The 17,033-nt window shown below is 40.5% G+C and overlaps 1 protein-coding gene across 1 annotated transcript in view; it reads right to left on the bottom strand.

The window, feature by feature from the left end:
* Positions 1 to 16,839, bottom strand: part of LOC106590058 (cadherin-20) — a 171,361-nt gene extending 154,522 nt beyond the window's left edge. The window contains exon 1 of the mRNA XM_014180571.3: positions 16,539 to 16,839. The gene's annotated coding sequence lies outside the window, so the exon portion shown is untranslated. The remainder of the gene's footprint in view (positions 1 to 16,538) is intronic.
* Between the last annotated feature and the right edge of the window lie 194 nt (positions 16,840 to 17,033).

Raw genomic sequence — 17,033 nt, 5'->3', positions numbered from 1 at the left:
AGTGCACCACGGGTGGCACGCTAGCGTCCCACCTAGCCCATAGAGGTTAACAAGAAGGAGCTATTTGGACATAAATTATGAACTTCTTCGAACAAATCAACATTTGTTGTGGACCTGGGATACCTGGAAGTGCCTTCTGATGAAGATAATCAAAGGTAAGGGAATATTTACAATAGTATATTTGATTTTAGATGGTTCCAAGATGGCGCTAGTCTGTATCGCCTAGCCTATTTTTCTGAGCATAGTACCTCGTTTATTGCAAAGTGTGAATTCCCAGTAAAGTTATTTTTAAATCTGGCAATGCGGTTGCATTCACGAGATGTTAATCTATAATTCTTTGAATGACAATATTACATTTTACCAATGTTTTCGAATAGTAATTTTGTAAATAGTAGCGCAGGTCCACCGGGAGTTTTGGAGGCTAAATATTTTCTGAACATCACCGCCATTGTAAAATGCTGTTTTTGGATATAAATATGAACTTGATAGGACAGAAAATGCATGGATTGTCTAACATAATGTCCTAGGAGTGTCATCTGATGAAGATTGTCAAAGGTTAGTGCTAATTTTTAGCTGGTTTTCTGCTTTTGGTGACGCCTGTCTTTGCATTGAAAATAGCTGTGTGTAATGTTTTGTCAATGTACTGTCCTAACATAATCTACCTTTATGCTTTTGCCGTAAAGCCTCTTTGAAATCGAACAACGTGGTTGGAATAAGGAGATGTTTATCTTTCAAATGGTGTAAAATAGTTGATTGTTTGATAAATATAAATTATTAGATTTTTGCTATCTTGTCAAGCAATCCCGTTACCGGGATGAGAACGGGAAGGGGTCCCATAGAGGTTAACGAAACACGGCTTGTAACAAAAAAAAATAGGCTTTAACCTGTTAGGGCTAGGGGGCAGTATTGACACGGCTGGATAAAAAATGTACCCGATTTATTCTGGTTACTACTCCTGACCAGTAACTAGAATATGCATATAATTATTGGCTTTGGATAGAAAACACTCCAAAGTTTCTAAAACTGTTTGAATGGTGTCTGTGAGTATAACAGAACTCAAATGGCAGGTCAAAACCTGAGAAGATTCTGTACAGGAAGTACCCTGTCTGACCATTTCTTGGCCTTCTTTGCCATCTCTATCCATTACAAAGGATCTCTGCTGTTACGTGACACTTCCTACGGCTGCCATAGGCTCTCAGAAGGCGGCAAAAAGCTGAATCGTGGCTTTGCAGGCTCTGGCTGAAAATAGTAGCGCGTTTGGGTAGTGGCTGGTTACAGTACTGTGAGACTCAGGCGCGTGCCCGCGTCGACCGAATGCTTTGTTTTCTTTCCTCTGTTTACCTAAACGGAGATTCCCGGTCGGAATATTATCGCTTTTTTACGAGAAAAATTGCATAAAAATTGATTTTAAACAGCGGTTGACATGCTTCGAAGTATGGTAATGGAATATTTAGAATTTTTTTGTCACAAATTGCGCCATGCTCGTAACCCTGATTTACCATTTCGGATAGTGTCTGGAACGCACAAACAAAACGCAGCTATTTGGATATAACGATGGATTATTTTGGACCAAACCAACATTTGTTATTGAAGTAGCAGTCCTGGGAGTGCATTCTGACGAAGACAACAAAGGTAATCAAACTTTTGTAATAGTAAATCTGACTTTGGTCAGGGCTAAACTTGGTCGGTGTCTAAATGGCTAGCCGTGATGGCTGGGCTATCTACTGAGAATATTGCAAAATGTGCTTTCACCGAAAAGCTATTTTAAAATCGGACACCTCGATTGCACAAAGGAGTTCTGTATCTATAATTCTTAAAATAATTGTTATGTTTTTTGTGAACGTTTATCGTGAGTAATTTAGTAAATTGTTAGTAAATTCCCCGGAAGTTTGCGGGGGGTATGCTAGTTCTGAACTTCACATGCTAATGTAAAAAGCTGTTTTTTGATATAAATATGAACTTGATTGAACAAAACATGCATGTATTGTATGACATAATGTCCTAGGATTGTCATCTGATGAAGATCATCAAAGGTTAGTGCTGCATTTAGCTGTCTTCTGGGTTTATGTGACATTATATGCTAGCTTGAAAAATGGGTGTCTGATTATTTCTGGCTGGGTACTCTGCTGACATAATCTAATGTTTTGCTTTCGTTGTAAAGCCTTTTTGAAATCGGACAGTGTGGTTAGATTAACGAGAGTCTTGTCTTTAAAATGCTGTAAAATAGTCATATGTTTGAGAAATTGAAGTAATAGCATTTCTAAGGTATTTGAAAATCGCGCCACGGGATTCAACTGGCTGTTGCGTAGGTGGGACGAATTCGTCCCGCCTAGCCCAGAGAGGTTAACGAAACACGGCTTGTAAAAAAAAATGGTCACTATCTTCCTCCTCCTGTGCACTGAAACCACTGAAGTCATCTCCTTTCAAAAAAATTTGAAAGCAGGAAAAATCCATATATTAGCCGCGTCATTGTTTAAGCCGCGAGGTTCAAAGCGAGGGAAAAAAGTTGCGGCTTATAGTCCGGAAATTACGGTAGCTGCTGCTCTATACTCCTTAGAGAAGTAATTGACTTATATCGCTCAAAACACTCAGCTATTAAAAGCCATAGGTTCAGAATGCCAAATGTGTAAAGCTTTCAACATTATAGTGACAGGTTAAACTACTAAGCAAATAAAACAAGATTCTTTAGCTCAGAATTATTTTGTGTAACGTACTTGTATACAATTCTTACATGTATGCGATTCTTGTATTTGATAATACAACATAATATGGTGAGGTCAATTGTAATTTGTAATCCCTAATCTTACTCCATTTGCACACACTGTATATAGATTTTTCTATTGTGTTATTGACTGTACGTTTGTTTATCCCATGTGTAACTCTGTGTTGTTGTTTTTGTCGCACTGCTTTGCTTTATCTTGGCCAGGTCGCAGTTGTAAATGAGAACTTGTTCTCAACTGGCCTACCTGGTTAAATAAAGGTGAAATAATAAATAAATAAAACAAATGTGTATTCTCTGTTCATTGCTCTGATGACTGCTCAGGTGATAATTGGTAATGTGCTAAATACTTTTCAGATCCCATCCCTACACCACTGTGAAAAATAAACTTGATGACCACGGTTAGAATTTGTCTCTACGAACAGCATATAGTTTGTTCTGCAAACAAGTCCATTTTACTTAATAACAGCTTCCCCTAACCACAGCTCCCCTTATCCCATCAAACGGTGTGGGGCTCCACCAGGGATTCAGACTGGGGTGAAGGGAGAGATGGGTCCCTAACTTACAAAAATAATTTGAGTCCTATGTATTATTCATGTAACTTCTGTTAGGGTTGAACTGGCTATTTGTATGCATAACTTATATAATATACTGGGGAAGCTATGCTAAGTACATAAACTACGGGTAAATCAACTGTTGAAGACAAGAAGAACTACAACCGGCAACAGGAAGTGCGTCACGACGCTGGGACCTGCCTGCACGCCAACGTTAGGAGGAGCAAGTTTAAACCACGCTCCTCCTCCCTCTGACAGGCCAGCATTGAGCGGGAACTATCTCTGTCAGAGTATAAAAGCGAGAACAATAGGATGTGTCGTTCTCTTCTCTGTTTGCCCTGCGAGGTAAAACAGCGAGACCGTACATATACGAACCACACATATACCACACACGTGTTTGCATTAATTAAAGTACAGCTAGATCAGAAGGTACTATGTGCTGACTATTTTGTTCTGATACCAGAAACGAACTGTCGCAACTTTAACACTTCACTTATATATATATAATGCATCCATTTCTTGATTTTCTTCACCTTGCTCTGTGGTAAAGACTATGTTTTGTTATTGTTGTTCAAATATTTAAAGCCAGAACTAACAACAATTGCGCACTTGAACTCCATGGTCTATAGCAAGGTCAGTATAAAGTGTGTTTCAACCTAGAAACATGTTCAGACATGACCCCATCTACTCCAACAGGATGACACTACACTATCAACTCCATGAGCAAATGTATGAGGACATGCCATGAGGTGTTTGCTTTTGCATTATTGATTGTATTGTTCATGACGTACAATAGTAGAGTAAAGCTGTGTTTTTCAACCTCTGGTTCATGGAGCAGGTGCTGAATAAAGTATGGTTTGTTTAAGCTGGAGAAACATGTACATACATAGCCCTACTCCCACAGGAGGACACTAAACCATCAAATCCATCCGAAAAGGTATCAGGCCAGGCCTGAACATGATAGCCTGGGTAGCAAACCTTGGTTATTGGATGTCGGGAGGCTCATTTTAGAGGGCACCTCTGTAGATACCACCTGTCTTATGTCTGATAATGGATTCTCATGGACAGATCTAGCTATGTACGGAGCCCATGCTGGTTCCACCCTTCCTCCCCTCATTCTATCCCTCCACCCCCCAGCCCTTTCAACTTTGTGATTCCGTCAGATCTGTCAGATCCACTAGGCAGGTTATAGGATCTCAATGGGTGGGGTTGGAGCGGTAGGGGGGTTGTAGGTGTTGAAGGGGATCTTTTTCTCAGAGAGTGGGCTTAAGGGGGGGCAGAGATAGATCAAAAGACCCAGCAGAGAGGGGAGCTAGAGGATAGGCCCAGGATATGTCCCAAATTGCATGCTATTCCCTACATAGTGCTCTACTTTTAACCAGAGCCCTATGAGTCCTGGACAAAAGTAGTAAACTACACTATAGGGAATAGTGTGCAATTTGGAACTTAGTCGCATATGCTTCCTCAACCTATCCCATCAAACGGTGTGGGGCTCCACCAGGGATTCAGAATGGGGTGAAGGGAGAGATGGGTTCTGACATGAAGCCTGCACTGCTGCTCCACTCCTCCCTCCTCGCCGGGATCCAACAGCTTTTTGTTTTCCACCGTGTCAGTCATTACAATCTCCCCTCTAACTATAAGTCTACTGTGGTATGGACTGGTATATTAAGAGGAGAATATGAAAGAATCCAGAAATAGAAAGAGAATATGAAAGAAAAATGGTTAGAAAAGGAGAAAGTTAGAAACTGTCTAGTAGAGTTTCTTTTACCCAAAACAACATCCTATACTGAACTTCTTTCTACGTCTGCGTTTGTTCATATACGGAGGGTTACAATATATTATGGCTGGGTAGAGAAAGGTTTGGAAATATCTCTCTGATTTCCTTCATGACAGTACAACCTTTCAACTTCACCCACTGTTGTAGATTATGTGGTGGATAGCAGCAATGTAGGTTGCGTGTGTGTGCATTTTTCATGTATTTAACTAGGCAAGTCAGTTAAGAACAAATTTTATTTACAATGACGGCCTACCCCGGCCAAACCGGACGACGCTGGGCCAATTGAGCACCACCCTATGGGACTCCAAATCCCGGCCGTTTGTGATACAGCCTGGAATCGAACCAGGGTCTGTAGTGACGCCTCTAGCACAGAGATGCAGTGCCTTAGACTGCTGTGCCACTCGGGAGCCCAAACATGCATGTGTGTGTGTGGCCTGCGTGTGTGTGTGCGCTCGAGTGTCTGTCTACAGCGAGCCATAACGGTACCCCATTGCTCTGCAACTGAGAGCTCATCCTTTTATCCTCTGCATGTGACTGTGGCAGGCTGCCAGAGGCCCCTATCATTTAACACAGTACACCTGTTGGGATGAAACTGATACTCACTGATAATGGATTGGAGTTCAAAGAGGAGGCTGCTCACAGGAAACTTTTCCAGAGGTCAAATTTCAGAAGCAATCTTGTGAATCTAAACACGCATACACTTAGGGGGCACAGACAGGGACATGCACACGTACGGGCGGGTACGTGCGTAGGCACACAAACACGCACACACACACACTCCCGTGGAAGGCACGGCATGCAGCTCTAAAAGATGTTAGCGCTGGAGACAGTCCAAAGGAGAGAGAGAGAAAAAATGAGAGAGAGAGCGAGCAAGCGATCGAGTGAGAGAGAGAGAAAGCCTTTAATACTGTGAGGTAGGAGAGAGTACAGGGACCTAATGGATCTGTGTGACAGATTTATGACATCTCATCCCTCCATTTCTACAACAGAAAAAAGTTGACTTGAGGGCTCCGACTCCACAGAGAGAGAGTGATTCATTTTCCACTACCAACTACCATGAGGTAAGAGTAGTAGACGGTTTAATATTGGGTTATTTCTATGAGTGGGGAGGAGAGTAATAAAATGTAATCACTTTCAAACAGGACCAAGGGCAAACCGTACTCCCTCATGCAGTCCTGATTATTACTTTGGCCTCGGCTGAAGGTCTATTGGCTGTTTATGTACGTGTGGGCCCAATAGACAGATAGTTAAATATACATTGGCTGAATGGTAAGGGCTAGAGTTTCTTAGGGCTAGGGTGCTTTTTTCAGAATTTCCGCCTGACTGATGTGCCCAAAGTAAACTGCGTGTTACTCCGGCCCAGAAGCCAGGATATGCATATAATTGGTATCACTGGATAGAAAACACTTTGAAGTTTGTATAAATGTTAAAACAATGTATTAGACTATAACTCAATTGATATCGTAGCTGAAAATCCAAAGAAAAACCAACCAGAATAAAAAAAAATGTTGAGATCCCATGCTAATTTCAATGGAAAGCTATGAGTCCTATGCAATTCCAGCTCCCAGATTGCAATTCCTATGGCTTCCACTAGATGTCAACAGTCTTTGTTCATGGTTTCAGGGTTGTTTCTTCCAAAACAAGGAAGAATTTTGAGTTTCGGTACCGGGAGTCACTGTTGGAAATCAATCTGTGGGTGCGCAAAGAAGAGGACCCATACATACTAATTTTACTTTTCTATTGAAAATACTTCTTTCCGTATGAAATATTATAGTTCATTTACATTTTAGGGTACCTGAGGATTACATAGAAACGTAGTTTGACTTGTTTTAACAAAGTTTAGTGGTAGCTTTTTGGATTCCTTTGTCTGCATGTTGAACGAGTGGATTACTGAAATCGATGGCGCCAACTAAACCAACTTTTTGGGATATAAAGAAGGATTTTATCTAACAAAACGACCATACATGTTGTAGCTGGGACCCTTGGGATTGCAAACAGAGGATTATTTAATCGCTATTTGGGATTTTATGAAGCTTGTGCTGGTTGAAAATATGTTGTTGTGGGGCGCTGTCCGCAAACAATTGCATGGTATGCTTTCGCTGTAAAGCCTATTATAAATCAGACAATGCAGTTAGATTAACAATAATTTAAACTTTTAACCAATATAAGATACTTGTATGTTCATAAATGTTTAATATTACGATTATTTATTTGAATTGCGCCCCTCCAATTTTACGGGATGTTGTCGACAGGTGTCCTGCTGACGGGACGCCTAGCCCTAACTACACTAGTACAGGTGTATTGTATTAACAGGCCACTGTTGAAGAAGGACTGTCCAGTCAGCTAGAGCACTGAATGCTGTAGAGTACAGTCTTAGAAAAAAGTGTTAATTGGGGTTCTTTATAGAACCCTTTTTTCTAAGAGTTTAATATGATGTTTAACAGCTAGACAGCACTCCAGACCTTGGTTTACTGTAAATAGTAGCCATATTTGTTTTCTTTCACATAGCTTTAGCTGTGTTTGATAGAGCTTGCCTGCATGGTGCACAATGGAAGCAATGGCATATTCCCAAAGTGCAAACCCCGCCCATCTGGCATTGCAGGAAGCCTCAATCAAACACTTAAAGTATTTGAAATAGAACAAATGCTATTTGAACCCAGGTGTGTTGTGCAGTGTTTCAGTATGTCACCGTTGGATTGTATTACATTTGCATTATGTGGTCACGCATGCACGAACGCACACACACACGCACACAGATGCATATGATTAAAGCTGTCATTTCATGACATCTCCCCTGCGCACATTGAAAACTAATGAACTGTAAACTGAGGCATTCAACAATTAACATAAGCTTTGGTATGCCACGAAGCACTCTCTCGGCCCCAGACGCACACACTCACGCAGCCTTACGTCCCAGCCCTGTCCTGTCTGACCTGATGTGAGCTCTTAACAGAAAGACAGCCCACAGCTCCAGCACATCTCTCTCTAATCAACTTCATTAGGAAATTGATTTCTGCATGTGGCCTCACATGTTTGAAATATCCTCCTCAAGAGCCTTCTCTCAGGGAAAGTCGGAATGAGAGAGAAGAAAAAAGCTTGGGTGAATCAATTTAAGTTAATTTCAGTCTTCGTAGAAGTGTTGCTGTCTATTACTTTTAAGCTACTGTCATTTTGAATAGATTCATTGCCTAAGAGTTAGACAGGAAAAAAAGAAAGAGAAAACAGGATTGCTTTCATAATACCTAGAGGGGATGAAATAATTCAGTGTCTCAGAGTTGCAGAAAGAAGTGGAGTATTGAAATAGCAAGCTAAATCTGCTGGTGCGTGATGTGGGCCCTCGGAATACTATTTGTGCGAAGTCGTGTGTGTGTGTGTGTGTGTGTGTGTGTGTGTGTGTGTGTGTGTGTGTGTGTGTGTGTGTGTGTGTGTGTGTGTGTGTGTGTGTGTGTGTGTGTGTGTGTGTGTATGTGTGCGTTCTTAGTTGCACACATGGACATACACACACACACACAGCCACACAGTGATCAAAAATCATAATGTAATGATTTGCAGGTGCTCCTGTTGTATTGCATGAGAACATCTAGATGCAGTAGATTCATCAGAAACCAAGTTTCAGCAAAAAATCCTTAAAAGCCATGGACCAAGGTTGTTGAGTTCTGTTAGTGTTGTGTTGCATGCTTTAATTCATGTCATTACAAACCATCTATCTTAAAAACATCTTCCTACAAGCACATATGCTGGCATTGCAGAATAACACCTCTTATAAGAGTGATACAGAGTGGTGAGCTGACAGGTGAGGATTCTGCCTGCTATAGTTCTGACGCATGACACATTGACATATATTGTAGCTTTGTTTATTGACATATGGCTTCCTATAGCTAAAGCCTTAGAGAATACATTAATAAGGTTGAGAGAAGCCTGGATAAGTCATAGTATCTCCATTAAGTAGCATCACAGTGAAAGATAAGTAAAATGTATTTGAAAGAGGAATGGTTCTGCTGTGACTTATACACACCCGCTAAGATTAGCAGCCCTATGTAGGCACGCAGGTCAATCTCATACATCCTTTTCCAGTTGTCTCCAGAAACAATTCAAATTTGTCATCTCCAGGATGATTTGTTCGATGGCTGGTGTGATGAACATGTAATGTTGAGGCGATGTCCTGGGCATGGGCAACTGCATGTCTTGTGGGCCCTGGGGTCATTCTGATGACATTTTGTGCTGCCTTGGTTGTCATATGGTGACAAAGACCATGTTATTTTGCTGTTCTTTGACAAAAACATCTCTCTTTCAGCTTGGGAGATTTCTTATTCATCTGAAGATGATGCATTGTGCTCTGGGTTGTATTCTTCCCCGTCTTCTTCTTCTGATACCTCCTCCTCCTGTTCTAAATCATTGTTCTCTTGTTCCTCCTGGACATCTGAAAAAATCTGATCTACGACCTGTTGGGCACTGAAACGTGCACTCATGGCTTCAGCAAAGAGAGAACTGGGGGGACTGTCATCTGCAGCACCTTTATAGCCTCTGACTGCATTCCCCATGAGTAAACAATGCTTTCAAGAAATGTTTATTTTGTCAGAAATGTTGTTTATTTTGTCTGAAATTGTTTTTATTTTGTCTGTGAACTTGAGTCACATGTGGGGTCGTGGAGGGGAGATGCTGCACATGCACAATAACGTTTTAGTTTTGTCTGAGTTCATTCAGTAGCACACAATCTAAATTTCTCATTGTGAGTGTGTGTGTCTTTGTGGTTTTTGTAACTGCCGGGTCAAAAATGACCCTAAGACAATCTTTGTACCCTGGTGGTGTACAGGTTTCATGAAAATATGAACAAAGGGAATGTTTCACTTTTTCTAATGTGGGGTCACTCCAGGAAAAGTCATCAAATTTCAAGTTGAAAAAATATAATTTAGGGTTTTTTCTCTGCTGTTAAACATGGTGGGGTGTCATTTTTTTACCCTTAAGACAACACAAGGGTTAACTTGTATTTATCAGTTGTTACATGGGAATTAAACGGCAAAAGTTATTTTTAAATGCAGTATGTCATCACGCACAGCCTTTTATCCACGAAAAGTCAGTTTGATGGAAGCACATCTCTGGTGGGTCAAATGTTTTTATTATTTTATGCAGATTTTAGAATATTTGCATGAAAATCTGTCGCAAATTGGAAACCTAGCTAATGATGTACATTCTCTCAGAAATCTCCCATTTGGCATGTCTCTTGTGACGCGATTCACAACAGCTCTGACGGATGTGTTGACTTGACCACTGCGTTTTGAACAACCCTAGCTAGATGAAAGGAGAAACATACAAGTATATTTGCCATAGATGAATTGTGTAAACTTTTAATTATATTTGCTGACACCCTACAGTCAAGTATTGGCACCAGTAGAGTAGATATATAGCAATATAAACCACGCCCCTCTGTGAACATGCCTTATCCAATGTTGGTTACAAGGCAGTACTTATTTAAATTAGGGAAGAAAATATCATGTTACCGTTGGTGTATTAAAATGAGCATTAGGGTGATATTACCCTATCCCCTTAATAATCCCGCCACCTGAATCCAATTGTCTGACATGGGCGAGGGACCAGTAACTTTATTATCACACTTTTTCAATGTAAATCATCATACTTTGATCTGGTTTCATCCAAATATCAAATTGAATGAAACATTTTATTTTATCTGTTCATAACCTTTAAACACACCACAGTCATAGCAATTCAAAAGATTATTTTACCTTTACCGGTAAGGTTGTTGTAGTTAAGTGGGCTACTTACAGGTTTACTTTTCTATTAGAAAATACATGTATACTTATTAATGGTAACTAAATACATGAATTGTACTTCAGGCCAGTGAAGTACAAATTACACAAAGTTATTGAAACTATTGAAAGACATATATCAAATACATGTAACATAAATACTACTTATTGTTGACACTAGCTGTGTGCATTGTAAATCTGCAACAGTTTACTAACCACTGTGCTTCCAGTAATGCACTGTACATTCTAGAAATACAGTATGTTGCTGTATTCAGGTTTTGTGTTTACGCAAAGGCCCTGTAAATCTACAGTAATTTACTGGCCACTGTGTTGCCAGTAATTTACTGTAAAAACTACAGGACATTTTTTACAGTGTGTGAAACACGAATTTAGGGCACTGGGCATTCTGATGATGAAAGACTCTCATATCAATATGTCAAATAACGTGGTGAAGTTACTCTTCACTGTTGTATTGATATTGTATTGTACCAAAAACCAGCTGTTGACAATGTAGAACACAGCATGTGTACACTATCACCCTTTGAGTGATTAACTGAGAGCTTTTCCACCAGCCCAAAACAATGCCAACAGAAATCTTACACACACACACACACACACACACACACACACACACACACACACACACACACACACACACACACACACACACACACACACACACACACACACACACACACACACGCATGCAATGCAACCACACAAGCAAGCACACACACACAAACACACAAGAAAAAAAATATGCCAACAGAGATCTTTCAGCATGCCACGCTTTCAAAGGAGCTGTATGTCTGGTACCCCATAAAACACTAGGCGCAGGACTCCTGCATTCATTCAATTAAGAATTTACAGCGCTATTGATTTCCACACAATCAAAATACGTCAGAACTCTGCAGACACGATGCAGAGCAGTTTTTATTAGCCTTTTAACTGTACCTGAGAGGATAAAGCCATTGGTCAGCAACATGAAGAGATGATGGAGAGATGATGATGGACAACATGCAGAGAAACTCAACACTTTTTAGTTCTCAGTGTTTCCTCCTCGGCCCACAATGCCTTTCCTATCCTCTTCACCAAAACCCCCTCTCTTTCACTGTCTTCCCCGTCCTCTCCTCCAACTGCCTCCGCCCTCCTCTTCTCCACTGCCTTCCTTCCTACTCCCCTCTCTTGATGGTTATTTATCATAGATGCACTGTACTGTACAACTATTTTCCTCCTAATTTTTCTGTTATTGCACGTTTCTATTCTCTTTGATTTCTCACCTTATAAATTAACCCTCCTGCTGTGTTCCGGTCGAATTGGACCAATTTAAGTTTTCTCTCTGAAAAATGTAGTTAATTTAATCTGATTGTCATAAGGTTCCATGACTTTCTCCACACAGGGCATCTGAACACACAAAATACATTTAGATGATTTTCATAAGATTTTGGGTGTTTTATTTAACTTTTGTACACCTGTGGTTTTCCCGGTCAATAGTGACCTTTCATTAGAAATGAATGGGTGAGACTGCAATTAGTGTATAAAACTAAGTTCAGGCACATGCCCATTCATCAGATGGACACACTTCCTCTCCCAGACCCCCACATGCATGTGTGTTTGAACACATACACCTCACTCCCCTTCTTGGCTTCCCCACGGGAACCTTTCCACAATAGAATCTTTCCCCCACGGGAACCACACCTGTTGTCATTCTCACACTTTTCTCGCAGCTCTAGTATATAAAGATTTTTTGAGGCCTTGCTCAACTCATTCTGTGGCAGCACAATGACCAAAAGATATACTGCATGTGAGGCTCTTGATCATGACACTGGTGAGGAGGAGAGAGTCCTTGTTAAAATTAGACGCAAAGTAGTCTGTGATAAAAAGCACAGTATGTTTCATCTGAGTATTTGTTATAGTCCAAATAATCCATATATTGTGCTTTTTTTACTTAAAAAACGAGTTGTATGAGCTCAGGTCAATGAGGCCTACAGGCCATGAATAGCAAATAGAAGTTCAAAACGTGTAATGTTCACAAGAACTTAAGCTGATGAAACGATCTAACAACAACATTAGGTGATATTATATGTATTATTATGGATTTACAATCAGCTACAATGGGGCGATCATTTTGGACCGGGAACACAGAATTAATTAACATGAAACGAACACAACAGGAGGGTTAACGTAGGTGGCGTTTAAGTGTGGGTCTGATTTACATCAGAAAATGCACAGATTAAAATTCAGTTTGTTGGGCATTCTAGGAGGGGAAACAGTCTTCAGTAGCTCAGAGTTTGTCTTTGCATTTGTATCAGATCAACCTGCCTTTGTGTTGCTGTTTCTCTACCTCACTTTTGACCTCTGGAAAAACTGAATCACTCACAGCTTTCACGTTAAAACTCTCTCCATACCCACATAAGGAAATACTATAGTAAACTATGGTATGAATACAATAGAATTCACTGTAGTGTTTTTGCTGACTTTACTGTTGCATTCACTGCAGTGTTTTTGTGGACTGTCGTTAGTATTTACTTTAGTGTTATGGATATGACTGTAGTATTATGTCATATTTACAGTTTACTACAGTATACATACTGTACAAAAAAATGGTAGTATAATTAGTGTAGTGTTTTTGCGTACTGTAGGGTACTGTAGTATTTACTGTAGTGTTTTTGCGGATATTAATGTGCTATTTACTATAGTGTTTTTGTTTTATTATCATTGACATAGCAGTGGGGTTTTCTCCTTGAGGAAAACTACTGGGGAAAAAAATACTCAAAGAGCAAAAACAATATATGGTCTACACTTGGCATGTACATATAACTGCCAAAATAAAGGAAATACCACCAAGTGTCTTGGGGCGTTGTGCCACCACGAGTCGCAAGAACAGCTTCAATGCACCTTGGCATAGATTCTACACTCTTAAAAAAAAGGTGCTATCTAGAACCTAAAGGGGTTATTCGGCTGTCCTCATAGGAGAACCCTTTAGAGAACCCTTTTGGGTTCCAGGCAGAACCCTTTTCACAGAGGGTTCTACCTGGAACCAAACAGGGTTCTACTTGGAACCCAAGAGAGTTCTCCTATGGGGACAGCCAAAGAACCCCTTTGGAACCCTTTTTTCTAACATTGTACACGTGTCTGGAGTTCTATTTGGAGGGATGCGATGCCATTCTTCCATGTGAAATTCCATCATTTGGTGTTTTGTTAACAACGGTGATGGAAAACATTGTCTCAGACCCTTCTTTCAAAGTCTCTGAGATCTTTTCTTCTAACCATGGTAGCCAAAATAATGGGCAACAGGGCATTTTTATATATGACGCTAAGCACGAGGGATGTTAATTATTTAATTAACTCAGAAACCACACCTGTGAGGAAGCACCTGCTTTATATCATTTGTATCCTTCATTTACTCAAGTGTTTCCTTTATTTTGGCAGTTGCATGCTGTGGTATAAAGTACTTAAGTAAGAATACCTTGAAGAACTACTTTTTTAGTTTTTACTTTTTGACAAGTTAATTTTACTCCACTGCATTCCTAAATAAAATATGTACTTTTTACTCCATTACATTTTCCCTGACACCCAAAAGTACTCATTACATTCCAAATGCTCTGATAGGACAGCAATATGGTCCTATTCATACACCTGTCAATATAATGCGCTGTCATACCTACTGCCTTTGATCTGGCGGACTCACTAAACACAAATACAAATATTTGTAAATTATTTCTGAGTGTTGGAGTGGGCCCATGTCTGTCCGTAAATTAAAAAAACAAGAAAATCTGGCCATCGGGTTTTCTCAATATAGAGAATTTGATGTATACTATTTAATTTCACTCAAGTATGACAATTGGTCACTTTTCCACCATTGTACTTAAGCACATTTCAAACCAGATACTTTTAGACATGTAGGAATTTACTATTAAGGTATTTTTACTTTTACTCAAGTGTGACAATTGAGTACATTTTCCACCACTGGTTACATGTAGGTTTCTCACTTACGGGTGGCACAAATTGGGCTATGGGGAGCAGAAAGGGCAGGGTATATGCAAATGAAATACTGTAGTATATACTATAGTAATTACTGTAGTGTTTTGTGGTCTGTAGAATATTGTGCTATTTACTATAGTATTCTACAGTATACTACACAAATTGTATAGTAAGTACTACACATGATCAAGGGATAATACAGTGTACTACAGCATTCTATAGTAAGTACTGTACTGTAGTATTACATAGTAAACTGTAGTATTTTTCATGTGTGTAGCTGGTGTTAATTGATGGTTAAAAACTGTTTCCTGAAAAAGACTGATAGGAGTGTCCTTTGACTCTGAGCTCCCGAGTGGCGCAGCGGTCTAAGGCACTGCATCTCAGTGCTAGAAGCATCACTACAGAACCTGGTTTGATTCCAGGCTCTATCACAACCGGCCATGATTGGGAGTCCCATAGGGCGGCGCACAATTGGCCCGGTGTCGTCTGGGTTAGGGTTTGGTTGGGGTAGGCCGTCATTGAAAATAAGAATTTGTTCTTAACTGACTTGCCTAGTTAAATAAAAGCAAAAACAATGTATAAAGAAAGGGATTGTGTGGGACAGAGGAAATGAGCAAGAGTTAAAAATAAAAATTGAAGACGTGAGAGAGACATAAAAAGAGAGGCCATGAGAGCGTACATGTAGCTGCTTAATTCATTCGGTCATAGCGCCCTATAATGAAACCTTTATCCAGGGGAGATGAGGGGGGATGGCAGGGGGCTTGGCAGAGAAAAGAGCGGTCGTGTTTCGGAGAGGGTGAAAAATAAAAATCCCAGTGTCCACAGTTGGCTTTCCTTCATGTCAGCTGCCTTGGTTACAGAGTTAGCTGCCAGCAAGCCCCAGCACTGCAGCTCAGTCCCACTCTCCCTCTTCTTTTTCTCTGGCTACCTCTCACTCTCTCTCTCTTCTATCCCTCTATCCCCAACACCTCTTTTCTCTCTCTGTCTCCCTCTATCCCCAACATCCCTTCTATCCCTCACTCTCTCTGTCTTTCTTTATCCTTCTCTGTATTTCTATGTCTGTCTGTGTGTCTGTGTGTCTGTGTGTCTGTGTGTCTGTCTGTCTGTCTGTCTGTCTGTCTGTCTGTCTGTCTGTCTGTCTGTCTGTCTGTCTGTCTGTCTGTCTGTCTGTCTGTCTGTCTGTCTGTCTGTCTGTCGCTCTTCTCTCTGTCTCTCTCTCTCTTGGCTCCAACATACTATTATTTTCTCCAAGTAGACAGGATCTCATTAAAAAACCAACAGTATTCTATCTCCCTCAATCCATCTACAGCACCATTCTTTTAAAATCTCTCTTTTCTCTCCCGCTCTCATTACATGTGATACAATCAATCACATTGACAACAACACCACCATCAACATCACTCCACACAGAGAATAAAGTATTCACAAATACAGTATACAGCTAATATTGTACATTGATACTACCATGTGTTTGATAGAGCTTCCCACCTTAATAGGTAATACACAGCTAATAAATGAAAAAATCTCAATTGTATATGGTAGCTTTTTTTGTTCCATACAGTTCGAAATATGCTATTGTTGCATTTGATGTATGTCAATGTTAGCATACAATTCTAAAATTGTTGAGTTTAAGGAACAGTTTTGTTATTTTCACTGGTCGAGCATCAATGAAAAATTGCTTTTTGTTGCTTGTTTACATTTCACCAGATACATCTACGACAAATAAAGACAATTCCTACCTGGTGTTGCACACCACAGCCCCTCCAGTACTGGATGAGTCTTCAGAAGTTAACTTATTTTTCTCTGTCACTGTCGTTCCATTCATTTACATTCTTCTTTTGTCTGTCTATCTATCTGTCTGGAGTTCTTTTTTCAAAACGTGGGATTCCCGCTTATCGCACAGCTCTGGTAAAAGGTCTGGTGCACTCAGAAGAAGAAGAAGTGAGTGAAGGAATAGAGGAGATGGATGGAAAGAATAAGACTGACACCTCGTGATCAGCTCAGCTGCTGGCTCTACCTCTACGCTCCTGCCTGCTCTCTCTCTCTCTCGCTCTCTCTCTCTCTCTCTCTCTCTCTCTCTCTCTCTCTCTCTCTCTCTCTCTCTCTCTCCTGATCGCTTTCCTCTTAGAGCTGCACTGAACGAACGACCAAGTCCAGAGGGTCCCTCTCCCTCACTCTACCTTCGTCCAGTGCTGTGCTGCTGCTGCTGCTCCTGCCAGCCTCTCTCTTTCTCT

This window comes from Salmo salar, chromosome 29 (assembly GCF_965601325.2).
Source record: "Salmo salar chromosome 29, fSalSal1, whole genome shotgun sequence".
In the NCBI taxonomy this organism is placed as follows: Eukaryota; Metazoa; Chordata; class Actinopteri; order Salmoniformes; family Salmonidae; genus Salmo; species Salmo salar.
Note: the sequence above shows the minus strand (reverse complement) of the source record. Positions and strands in the feature narration are given on the sequence as shown.